General features: G+C 41.4%; 1 pseudogene; it reads right to left on the bottom strand.

The window, feature by feature from the left end:
- Positions 1–4,590: 4,590 nt before the first annotated feature.
- LOC118976105 (olfactory receptor 2D3-like) lies at positions 4,591–5,648 on the bottom strand (annotated as a pseudogene).
- Positions 5,649–13,832: the final 8,184 nt, after the last annotated feature.

Genomic DNA, 13,832 nt, shown 5'->3' with positions numbered 1-13,832 from the left:
CCTTCCCCATCCCTACCACACTGATTGCAGATTCTGGCTCTTATTTTCTCTGGTTTGGAATATTGTACGAACCAGATTCCAGTTGGTTCTTTTCAAACCATCTGTGACTTTTGCATGATCCATGAGCAACTCTGATTAAGTTACCTGCTTAATATCTTTCAATCACTCCCTATTGTCTTGGGATTAAGGACAAACCCTTTAATAAGGGTTTTTTTCTCTGATATATGCTTATTTTTCCAGTTGTGAATCCCCTAGACTGCTGGTGCTCTGGTCACATGAAAATGTTTTCTGTTCTGTGCACATGTCATGTTCTCTCACCTCTCCGTGCCTTCTGCATGTGGCTCTCTCTTCTCGGAAGCCTCTTCCTGCGATTATGTATAACTTCCTGTTCATCTTGCAAGTTTCAGCTGAAGCATAATTTCCTCTGTGAAGTTTTCTTGTCTTTGCTTGGCCAAACCAAGGAATCATTTATTAATTCTCTTATAACACTTTGTGTCTACCTGTATTTGAGCACTTCTATAATTTTGTATGAGTGCACCTACTGATGTCATTGAAGTGTTAACACTATGACGACAAATCTATTCCTTTGTCCTTGTACCTTCCACACCCAGTGGAGTTCTGAACACCAAGGACTTAGCAATTAATGTAGCCTGTTTTAATTATTTTTACATAAGGTTGATGACATTATGAACCCCTTTAAGTTTTGAACTTTAGGCACAGCTAAGGTTCAAGCTCAGATCACTTGATACTTGTCCCACAGTTGCTCTCTTTATGCTACAAGATTTAGAAGATGACAGAATGGTGGGATGATATTTTCTAGGATTGAGGGCATGATATGAGCCCTGAATTGTTTGTGATAGGACTGGCCTTTATACAATTCATATTTAACTAGCTGGGCAAAATAAAAATTTAACTTGAACATATTGCCAGTAAACATACTCAGACATTGTCTTGAATCAATTAAGAGTGCAGGGAAATGGAAAATGCACTAAGTAGGAGGGAGAATGATCAGCCCTCCTTTCATACTACTTGCAGACATGAAGTTTCTGACCAGGTATCTTCAAACTTCCACTGAAGCTTAGAAGGTCTTCTCTAGTGGAATGAGGGTCATTTCCTGGTTCCAGTCACGTCACAGGAGGTCTAGCTATTGTGATGGCACAACTTCATAAGGTATCTCTCTGCCTGTCCTCTCAATTGAGTTTACTATGATTTGAATGTTGGTGGCTTTTCTCATCGGAAGCCATAGAGCCCAGAAGACAGTGTAAATTCATCTTTAACATGCTAAAGGAAATAAACTCTTCAAGTCAGAATTGGTGTTGCAGTAACTGCAGGTTAGAAAAACTTAAAGCTATTTATTGTAATCCCTAGAGAAGCACTAAAAAAAAAAAAATGACTCTTACCATGTAGATAAAGGTTTCTGAAGCCACCTGAAGCCAGATCCTTCAGATGCATAGAATTGTTCGTTACAAACTCCATTCCCTTTTACCACCATGAAATTCAGCTCTTGTGGTTTATTGGTTCACTTCTTACTAAGTAATCTGTTTGCATTAAAACACACACACACATAGAGATACTTGACCTGACATAATGCAACACTTTTCCTAGACCACTTCTATACTCATTCAGCAAATTTGTGTTGCAAATCCAATGTGGCAGACACTGTCCTAACAGTTGAGAGTATATGAGTAAACACGATCAAATGAGGGCTGTCTTAGTGTTGAACAGAAGATTCCGTATGCTAAATTATTATATCTCTTCACTTAAAGCTCTGTGTTACACACATCCTCAGAATATTGTGTTGTGTAGATTGTGAATTGCACTGGTCAGTCTGGAATTTTTAAGTATTCAAGACAGTAGTGGGGATAATTTGGTTTCATAGGCTATATGTAATAGACATTTTTCAAATTTGGCTTCTGATCATTGAATGCCGTTTCTGTGTTTATAGATTTCTGTGAATGTGGGGGGATTTTAGAGTGTGCCTCCCTCCACAGAACTTGAATGTTACCCGAAATCCACTTTCTTTGTCTTCATTGTAGCTAGGGCATAGCATGTACTTGAACTCAATTAGATAGGCCCAGTGTAGACTTTAAATTAAGAGGTAGTAATATGAAAAAGCAAAAACAGCAGTTTCTTTTGTTTTTAAAACCAGACATTTTGAAGCAGTTTCAGATCTACAGAAAAACTGAAAAATATCGTACAACAAATTCCCATACACTCCCTCACTTTTCCTTATTATTTTTTCTAACTTTATTTTTATTGTTGACACTATTAAAGATGTCCCTATTTCTCCCCCCTTTTCCCACCTCCACCCAGCCCTTACCCCCCCTTCCTTCGGGCCATCACCACACTCTTGTCTGTGTCTATGGGTTATGCATACATGTTCTTTGGCTAATCTGTTCACCTTCTCTCATCCAGTCCTCTCTCCCTGCTCCCCTCTGACAGCTGTTCCATGTACCCATGCTGCTGGTTCTATTTATCTTACATTATTATGGTACATTTGTTATAATTACAAAAACAACACTCATACTTTATTATTAACTAAAGTCCATTCTTCATTCAGATTTTTTTAGGATATTTTGTATTAGTATTTTTTTTACTGGTCTTTTCCTGATCCAACCAGATAGTGTATTACATTTAGTTGTCGTGTCTCCATAGGTTCCTCTTGGCTGTGACAATTTCTCAGACTTGTTTTCGATGACCTTTACAGTTTGGGGAAGTACTGATCACATATTTCATGGGAAGCTCATCTCTTAGAATTTTCCTGAGGTGTTTCTCATGATTAGGTTCAGGTTGTGAGTTTGGGCAAGACCGATCACTGAAAAAGTGCTCTTCCCATCATATCAGCTCAAGGAGAAATACTATCAACATGACTCATCACTGTTGGTGTTAGCCTTGGTCATCTGTGGCAGAGGAAGCAGCAACATCCCAATTTCCACTTTCAGCAAAGCAGCAGCTCCAGAAGCAGTCTGCACTGAAGGTGTTGGCAGGGTATTTGCGCCATCTAGTGTTCAGTAGTAGTAGTGAGTAGTTGAGTAGTAGTTCTGTGATAGGGTTTGGGTCTGTGGTTCTGGCTCAGGACCAGAATACCAGAATGGCCTTTATTCCAGTATTTGTCCTTTTAGCTTTAATCGTGCATGGTCATTATGCACAGTCATGCATAGTCATGATGCACAGTCATGCATAAGGATTACTAAGAGTCCTGACTGACATATGATGTTTATTTTGATTTGGGGGTATGTATACTAAATACTTTTTCTTTAGAAGCTTTCTGGCCCTTTATTCCCCCTCTCCCTCCATGGAGTGAGAGGTAGTAGTGTCAGGAGACCATTTTTCTTTGGTCATATGAAAAAGGCCCAGTAGCATCTACTTTGGTGGAGTAAATAGGAGCACAGTTCTCTCAGCGTTTCATTTATCCATTGCCGCTTCACAAACCCACTCCAAACCCAGTGCCTTAAAATGTAATTATTTTATTTTGCTCAGGATTCTGTGGGTTTGGAATTTGGACAGAGGAGATGGAAATTATGTTGGATAAAGGAATTTTAAAGGAAAGGGGGATGGTTTTGTGAGAACTGATTTGGGGCAGATATGGGAACTGACGCCATTGAGTTGTGGTCTAGAAGGATAATAAAAATTGTTCTAGGAATAAAACTAGAAAAAGTGAGTTGAAGATACATGAAAATTGGTTTTACACTACCATGAGTAAAACACTTGTAATAAAAAACTATATATGAAAGAGAACACCCAAGAGAGTAAGGAGCTATATCATTCTTGTTTAGGCAAATGCTAGACACTTATACAATAAAAGATATTACAGAGTAGTTTAAGCCCCAAATAAATGGCTAGATTAGAAGACTGTTGAATTCATTTCTTACTGCATCTGATACTCTACAATTATATGAAATTTGTATTGATAATATGAAAAAGTTTTCCTGGAGGTTTCAGGAGAGAACATTTTAAATGATCAAATATGATTACCTTTAGTGCTTTTTACAAAGTGAAATATCATGGTACATGACCCCAGCATTAAAACCTCTTCAAGATTTGTCGATTGTTTTACTCAGAGTTTCGTTCTAGGTTTGTATGACTGGGACATCCAAACTTGAAGCATCTTTGATATGAGAATCATGCAAGCATCCATATTTCAAGGGAACTGAGCTTAAACCTCCTAGATTCCATTGTAACCATGCATAAAACATGTCTACATTAAATGAATTAACCACAAACTTCTTCAAGATAAGATGACAGTTTTCACATTCAGGACACAATCTACTTTTCATCCTTTTATTTTTCTCTCCTTTGTATTAGCTTGGAGTGCAGTATTCACAGATTCTAGAACATGTCCTTTACTTTCATGCTTTTTTAAAAAAGTTTTTAAAAACAATTTCATGTATTAATTTTTAAACAGAGGGGAAAGGAGGAAGAGAGGAAGAGAAACATTAATGTGTGGTTGCCTCTTGCACACCCTTCACTGTGGACCTGGCCCACAACCCAGGCATGTGCTGTGATTAGAAATTGACTGGTGACCCTTTGGTTTGCAGGCTGGCACTTAATCCACTGAGCCACACAATCCAGGGCCTCATGCTTTTTTAAAAATGACCTAATTGATAAGTATTTATCAAAGTTCTGCTCCTCTTCTAAGGATGTTCCCATAGCTCAGAAAGTGACACCTAGAAGTCTCTGCCTGTGAGGAAAAGTCTTTCTTCTAGTTAGTTTCCTGAGAGCCCCTTTGACATGCTTGTTTCTCAGGCTATAAATTATGGGGTTCAACATTGGCATCACCACTGTGTAAAACACAGATATCATCTTATCCCGCTCTTCTGTGGTCTTGGAGTTTGGCCCCATGTAGGTGAATATTCTGACCCATAGAAAAGGACAACAACAATGAGGTGGGAGCCACAGGTAGAGAAAGCCTTGAGCCTGCCCTCCCCAGACTGCATCTGGACACAGGGGAGATAATATGCCAGTAGGAGACGAGGACCAGGGAGACAGGAGCTAGGAGGATGACCACACCCATTGCAAAGATGGCCATCTCTGTGCTGTAGGTGTCTGCTGAAGCCAGCTCAGGAGAGCAGGAGGTTCACAAAAGTAGTGATTCATAATGCTCTGTCCTGGATAGGGAAGTTGGGGGTAAAGGTGGTCTCCACCAGAGACACTACTGTCCCACTGGCCCAGGGTGCTATGGCCAGCTGGAGACACACCTGTTGTGTCATGATGCTGGAGTACTACGGGGTTTGCAGACAGCCCCATACCGGTCATAGGACATCACCGCCAGCAGTGCACACTCTGTGCACCCAACCAGAAGGAAGATGATTATCTGTCCCATACACCCTCCAAAAGAAATAGTTTTCCTATTTACCAGGAAATGGACCATGAGGGACCATTGTCACTTGAGGGACAATGGTAGTAGAGAAACAAAGACCTGTGAAAGAGAGGTATCTAAGAAAAACATACATGGGCTTTTGAAGCCAAGAGTCCATGAAGATGAGAACGATGATAAGCAGTTTTCCAAGCACAGTCAACAAATAAATGATGAGGAAAAGAGTAAATAGCAGCATCTGGGTCTGCAAGTCCCTTGAAAGGCCAAGGAAGATGAACTCAGCCACAAAGGGTTGGTTTTCTTCTTTCATTGAGAGTGATGCCTATTTACCTGTTTGGTACCAACAACAAGGAAAACTTTGGGTTTCTGATGTCAAGCCCTGTAGAAGAGGCACATTTAAAACTGACACCTAATTGAATATTTTTAACTCTATTGCTGTCCAACTTGTTCTAATTAATGCCAAATATAACATTTTTATTTTTATTAGCAGGTTGTAATTTTGTACAATAATTTATTTATTTATTTATTTTTGGAGGGAGGGAAAGGTTGGGAGACAGAGAAGCATCTATGTGGAAGAGAAACACTGATTGGTTGTCTCTCATACGTGGCCTGAGAGGCACTCTGATCAGGAAAACCAAACCACAGCCCAGGCATGTACCCAGCCTGGGACAGAACCAGCAAACTGTTTCCTTGTGGGACAATGCCCAGCAACTGAGCCACACAGGTCCGGGCTGTGGTTGTTATTTAAATCCAGAGGCAGACTGTACAGCAAATATAAATAAATATTAAAAACAGTGTATCTCTCTGAGGTAGGATATGAACGCTTATGTACACATGTGTGTACATATGGCATGGGGAAGATGATTTAATCTCCAGAGAGAAAAGGACAGTAACAAATGAGTAACAGATGGGTGAAGAAGGAGGTAAAAAGATGAACTGTTGTACATTTACATTCCAAGAAAGGCCAGGAATAATTATTCATTCTTTTGCACTCCAAAGATTTCATCTAACTATCAACTCTACTAATTAAGTCAACAGGATGTGTCTTTATGTAATATGGGCAGAGGATGAGGAAGAAATAATTAAGAGTGGTTAAAATAGAATAAAGAAAATAGAAGTTAGAAGCAAGCAGGGACAGAAAGCAGGGCACAGAGATGTGGAGAAAAGCAGAAGGAAGAGGGGAGGCAGGAAGAGATCTATGAGTCTGGCTGTTTCTCCCAAACCAAAAGTGTGGGTAATAAATCTTTTATCTCTCTGAGGCCCTAACAGCATTGTGACCAATACGGCCTTTCCAGAAATCTCTTCATAATGACTGTCACACACACAACTGCATAATGCAGATTATTATCCACACACACCTCATGCTGCACACAGACCATATGCAACAGAAACATGTACACATCTACACATCACAGATATATTCACATATGTGTTTCAGATTCTTAAGTGTCAACCCTCATGGGCACCAGATCTTTCACCATAACAGAAGGACTCACAAAGCAGATACTTGGATACTGAGCCAATTTGATACTGACCCAGCCTGGATATATGGGAACCCAACATGCCTGGCTTATATGGGGAGGTCATTGCAGAATAAGGTGTAGGTTTGGCGTCACCAGCAGTGGAGGTCAGTGTCCTCCTCTGGACTAGATGGACAGCACTGGTGTCATGGGAAACCCTCTTGTCCACCTGCTCTTACTCCTGAAGGGGCTGGAAGTGCCAATGCCAGCATTCCCAGAAGAGTGTCCCATTCAGTCCTGGTTCCCTCACATCTCCTAGGCTCAGAGCCTGCTCAAGATCAAGAGGCTCTTGATGAGGGTCCTCAGAGTAAGGTTCCTAGTTTCCTCTAGGTCCTTTGCCTGTTCAGTGGGAGATGGGGGAACAAATGCCAACTGAGAGGAACTATGCAAACTGAAGGGTGGACAATTGAGGGCATGGGAGGCAGAGTCAGGCAGAGTGAGATGTGTCTGGAAACTGCCTTGTTCCTAAGAAGAAAGTCTGGAAGAGGAGTTTAGCTTGGGTTTCTTAAGAAAAGTGGAACCAGAACTGCTGTCTCTGAGAGATTGGTAAGGAATAAGTTGTTGATGTGTAGGAGAATAAATGACAAAGCCCACCTTTCCCAACACCATTCCACTCCCCACCACAACCCCCAGTCAGTACTGCAGAATCCTGCACACTGAGGCTCAGCAGCAGCCTTCCCACTCTCACCCGAGGGCAGAGAGCAGGCAGACATGGGGCTGAGGAGTCACTGGTCTAGGAATCCAGGGTGGAGTGTGGGAGGGAGTGGTTTCTGCAGCCTGCAGAGACCCACTCTGGAAGGGCAGTGCCAACTGTAGGCTGGCTCCTAAGCAATGCCTCTCAGGGTCTGCACCAGAGTCATGCTAGGAGTGTGACTCCATCCCAAGCCTCTTTCCCTTGTTTGATTGAAGGTACAAACTCAGTTCTCCTAGATCCCAGTTGTGAACAGCAGATTTTCCTGCATGGGAATATTTGAATTGCGCTGCTGGGAGTGATGGAAATGAGGAATTCTTCTGGAGATTTATCAGCCCTCAATTTTATTTTCCATCCTGTGCGACATCCTAGGGCACTTAGTGTTGCATTTGAAATCACAGAGTAAAGCCTCTACATCTTTCAAACTGTACACCAATGTCACTCCAATGACATCAGCAGATATATTCCCAGAGGTTTACAAGTTATCAAACTTGTGTTTTCATTTACATGGTGATTACATAAAAAGGACAATGAGCATATACTGAATTATCTGGACGCCAACTTTCTATCTGAGGAATGCAACTTGATGGAAGGGATGCACTCTCATTTTTGGTTTATGGTCATTGAGGTGATAATGTTAAGTGATAGAGTTGATTAGTACTGTCCTGTAGCCATGATATGTTGTGTACCCCTGTGCCTGGTTCTAGGAATTGCAACTCTACCCCCTGTGGCTAAGGACCTCTGGAATGGAGCCGCAGGAGACAAAACTGTCTCTGGTAGCAAATGCTGCCTCAGTTTCCTCCCTGCCCCCAAAGCATGGTCAGAAGTCCTTGATGAGTAAGACCCTCTCAAAAGAGAGGCAACCTAGGACAGACATGACTACTTGGGAGGCCATCATGGAAGGACTCAGGGGGCTGCAATAAAGAGCGATGGACTCTGCCCGCCCCCTCCAGCTTTGTCATATCCCAAGTCCCCATGTCTTCTGGAAGAAGTGCTTCCTGGCTCTAATGCCCTCAAACCTGAAAACCTATGATGGGGAAGGTGGTGCAACCCTGTCCTGGAAACAGGAGGTATCCCCTGAGGTAAATCAGGCAAAAGAAAGAATATGTAAAAATCCTGTGAAACCTGCTTTGTTTAGAATGAACTCATTTAAATGATAAGAGTCCAAGCAAGAAGTTTGTTCCTCATAGTTTTATGGCTTCTCCCACTCGACCTTGACTGAGAATAAGCCCTCACAGTTCTTTGAATGCTATCTGTTGTTTGATCCTTACCTGTAATCTGATGCAAAGGAACCCAATAGAAGCCCCTTGAGCAGGGGGCTCTTGGCCCTTCCCCTTTGAGGGATCCACCACCTGCCCTCCCCAAGCAGATTAGATCCTGTCTCACTCATGTTTATTCTCATCTGTGGCACATGAGGGGAACTTGCAAGGAAAGTCACCCCCACAATGATATCCACATAACTACAGGAGTTTTAAGTGTGCTTTTATCTTAAAGTTGCATACTTTTACTGGTCATAAAGTCAAAACTTTTCTTTTGGGGGGATAATTCATAGACAAAGGCTGTGAACCATTTGTATACAACTATTTCTGAAACCATTTGCTTCTTAAAGTATTAAATTGAGACTTTGGTTTGTCCACATGAAAATGAAACTCCTATAGTTCTCTCAAGCTAAGGAGAGAAAATCAAACGTGAGGTATACATTTAAATGTTGTATGTGTATCATCTGAAGGCTAAATGATGCAAGAGAAAAATAGTGGAAGGATGGAGTTATCAGATGGTAGTACAGGCAGGTGGGATTCAAGGAAGCCCCTGAAGCTGATGGTCTCCCAGTCACATTTCCTGTGGCAATGTATGTTCAGGAGAACATCAATCAATCACCTCAAGGACATGCTATTACCTTAAATTCCACCATTTCACTGGTTTTGTTGTTGGCTTACACGTTATTAGTAGTTTAGCTTTGTTTTCACAGCACATATAAATCTAACTCTTAAGAATAAATGGATTATGTTCTGTGGTGTAACATGCCATGATTTATTTAACCATATCCATCTTAATGGACATTTGGGTTGTTTCCAATCTTTAGACATTAAATCAATACCTCTTTGCAGGTATATCTTTGTGTCTTTGTCAAATGTATTTGAAGAGTAAGCTTCCTGAGGCTTAATTGCTGGGTCTCAAGGCACATTCCTTTAAAATATCAGTAGGCAGTGTCAGTTGCATTGACTGATACTCCCTTCAAATTGCTCAAAAGTTCCTATCCAGTTACACCTTTACTAACAACTGGTGCCACACTCTCCAATTTTGCTATTTTATTACATAACGCTTCAACTGTACTTAAGGATGAGCATAATTTTATGTTTATTAATCATTTTTGTATCTTTTACTATAAAGGAACTCTGTTTCTTTTGCAAATTTTCTTATATTGGGTTGTTCAACTTTCTTTTGCCACTTTGTAAAACCCTTAAATATTATGAAAAATTTGCCTTGGAGACAAGTCTTTTCCCATTTTGCTTCTTGGCTTTCTTTATGGATATTTGCATCACACATGTGATTTATAATTCAATATGGGCATATCAATCATTCTTTTTCTTTATGACTTCTGAGTTTTGTGTTAGTGTCTGAAAGGCCTCAGTTATGAAAAATAATGCTTTTTCAGCATTATTTTAAAAAAATTCATTTACATTTTTCTCTAAGGTTTTCATAGTTTTGCTGACATATATGACTTTCCATACATCTTGATACACTTAGAATTGCTTTTGATATAAGAAATGAGATAGGTGTCCTTAGTTTTTTCCCCAAATAGTCACTTAGCACCATTTATGAGATAATTTCTTACCAACTTTAAGTGACTTATATACAATATACAAAAAGATATATGTGCCCCCATGTTCACTGCAGCATTATTTACAATAGCCAGGACATGAAAAGAACTTAACTGTCCTTCAAGTGATGATTGGATAAAGAGGATCTGGAAGATAGGATGAGTGGAATACTACTCAACCCTAAAAAAGATGAAATATTGCCACTTGCAACGACATGAATGGATCTTGAGAGTATCATGAGAAATGAAATAAGTAAGGAAAGGGCATGAACCATATGATTTCACTCAGATATGAAATATAAAATAAATAGCAAAAAAACCCATACACAGACAACACTGTGGTGGATATGAGAGGGGAAGGGGGCTTAGGGAGGATGAAGAGAGTAAATGGGGTCAATTATGGTGACAAAAGGGGCCTATACATTGGGTGGAGGGCACACAATGGAACACACAGATGATGTATTATAGAATGGTACACTTGAAACGTATACAATGTTATTAACCAATGTTACCCACCCCCCAAATCAATGTAAAAACAGAAAAACGAAATGCCTACTAAATTTGGTTCATTTTTATTCTTTCTAGTCTGTCCCTTTCTGATTTTCTATTTCTATATGAGTACTATGTGATCTTAATTTCTCCTGTTATTTATTTATTTGATTCTCAGGTGTGAATAGTTAAATTTAACTACATTCGTAAGTGTAGGGCATATCACCATGATTGCTGGTTCCAAATCTCCTCTCTTGTTCCTTTATCTATACATTTACTTTATTTATTACTTGCTTAATATATACCCATACATGCTTCCCATTGACCTCATAACTATTCTGATGTATGCAGTGCCTTCATTCTCTTCTCACAAAATGATTACTTTGCTTGTGTATGTACTTTTAATTTGTATAAGTGATATTGTAATATGTGTCTATTTGTTTCTTATTTGCTCACTCAGTTCTAAGTCTTTAAGATCATTCATATTTCCACATGTACATCCAGTCACTTCTGACTACTGTGGCATACGCTTCCCTTTGTGTTCATCCACTGCATTTTCATTTATTTCCTCTCTCAGAGAGGGTTATCCAAATTACACAACATGTTATCAACACAGATAAAAGAACAACAAATATCCCAATAATGAGACTGTGTGAGAATATTTTTGGCTCAATAACTTACATTATAGAATATGTATAAGCATAAGATGACCAAGTAATACTGGATTCCTTCCCAGAATGGCTCTTCCTCATCACAAAGGTAAACGTGTTCTTCTATTTTGGAGTGTTTTGCCATCACTTTACTGTATCTGAATTTCTAATTTCTGCATGTGTAATACAGGCAAATAAATATCTTTTTGATAGGTTACTTTATAGACTTTCATGAATTTGAGCATTGCTTTATATCGATGTAGCCTTTTTAAGTTATTCTTTTTTTTCTTTTGTAAATTCCCTTTATGTATTCTCTGCTCTGTTTTCTTTTGAGGGGATGAGATTCTTCCTCTTCTTGTTGATTTTTTATAACTCATTGTAAGTACCTGGTAGTAAGTTCTAATTTCTTGTTGGTTTCAGATAACACAAATATTTTATCTATTTTCCTGTGTATCTTTTAACTTTGTTCGTAATGTTTTTTACTAAGCACATAACCCAGATTTTGATGAAATCAAATTCAGCAAATTTTTTTTATGGATTATGCTTTGGAATGTCTTTACACTAGGTCAGTAAGTTATACTGCTATGTTGTTGTAACTTTTAGATACTTACGCCATTCATAGACTACCTCCTTGTGTCAGATTGGGCAGGAAGTCAGTTTTCTTTGTCTTGTTGTAGTGAACTGATTTTGACCAACACTACTTAATAAACTATTTGTCCCCTTCCTAATGATATGTAAAATGTAAAGGTAAATCTCTTGGTTACTCTAAACATCCAACTGGAATGGTTATTGGTATTACCCTAAGTTTATAGATCAATTTGGGAAGAAATGATATCTTTATAATATTAAAATCAACTGATCCAAAAGATGAAATAGCTCTCCACTTATTCAAATTATCTTCTACTTTACTAGAGCCAATTTGTTACCCCATGATTCATTTCTACATACTTTATAATTTTTGTTGCTATTGTGAAATTTTACCCTATATTTAAAATTGCATTTTTAGAGGAGGAAGATGGCGGCAGAGTAGGACAAAGGATTTCACTTCTCTTCACGCGCCAGAGAAAAACCAGGCTGCTCTGCAGAGGAGCACGGCGAACACCCAACAGGGACCCAGCATATGGGACGGCAGGACCCCAGAGAGCATAGCGGACACTGAATGACCAGAGGTTGAGGAGAGGAGACGGACCTCAGATCAATAAGGTACAAGGGAACAGCACAGAGGCTGTGGGCCCTTCGCCCGCGGCGGCGGTGCCAGGGTCCTGGCAGGGCCGCCCTGATCTCTGAGAGCCAAGGGAGGGCAACAACGACAACCCTATGAGAGAACTAGTCACCGGCATCCTCTCTAACCAGCAGGGTGCAGATTGGAAAACACCGGGAGAGATCGGTTTGCCTGTAGTGGCAGAGAGAGGAGTGGGCATTGGGAAGCAAACCGGAGAACTCTGATAACACGTGGAGTCAGGCTGTGTTTGCCAGTTTGGGGAACTGAGGGGCCCCAACATTCCCAGTAGCCTGAGCTGGTGCTCCCACAGTCTCGGGGGTGATTCGGGATATGGTCAGTGCCCCTGGAAGAGCACCAGTCACCAGTTCCCTCCCTACCCAGCTGGGAGCAGGCTGAGAAGCACCGGAAGGCAGGCTGTAGTTGCCGGTTTGGAGGTCTGGGTGGCGCGCATTCCTGGAGGTGCGCATTCCCGATACCAGGGGACTCCAGCTGGGGACTCCAGCAGGCGCTCACACAGCATTGGGGCACTGCTTGCGACTTACAGGGCCCCTGGGGAAGTGCCAATCGCCAGATCCATCCCTACCCAGCTGGGCGCAGACTGAGAAGCATCCATAATCCAGTGAGGTCGCCAGATTGGAAGTCTGGGAATCCCGTGTATTCCCGGTGGCGTGCATTCCCCGTGGTGCGCAGTCCCAGTGGTGCGCATTCCCAATACCGGGGGACTCCAGCCGGGGACTCCAGCGGGCACTCACACAGCCGCGGGGCGCTGCTCGAGACTGACTCGGCCCCTGGGGAAGCGCCAATCGCCAGATTGATCCCTACCCAGCTGGGCTCAGACTGAGAAGCACCTGGAGTCAGGCTGTGGTTGCCAGCTTGGAAGAATTGTGAGTTGCCCAGTGTGTGCGGCCACAGCACTGGGAAAGGTCTAAGCCCAAGCCTGCTAGACCAGGAAAGCCTGGCTGGGAGTGCGTGCCCTCACGCCAGGCCAGAGTTGGGAAGCCTGGGGAAAAACCTGCTCTCAGCGGGGCACGGGAGAGCGGCGCCATTCTGGATCTTGGGAGGGCACTGGCGAGACCAGCTAAGTTCACCGAGAGGAGAGAAAGGCCACACTAATAGCCCCCC

This window comes from Sturnira hondurensis, unplaced genomic scaffold (assembly GCF_014824575.4).
Source record: "Sturnira hondurensis isolate 20B ecotype Veracruz unplaced genomic scaffold, ASM1482457v3 Scaffold0020742, whole genome shotgun sequence".
Taxonomy (NCBI): Eukaryota; Metazoa; Chordata; class Mammalia; order Chiroptera; family Phyllostomidae; genus Sturnira; species Sturnira hondurensis.
Note: the sequence above shows the minus strand (reverse complement) of the source record. Positions and strands in the feature narration are given on the sequence as shown.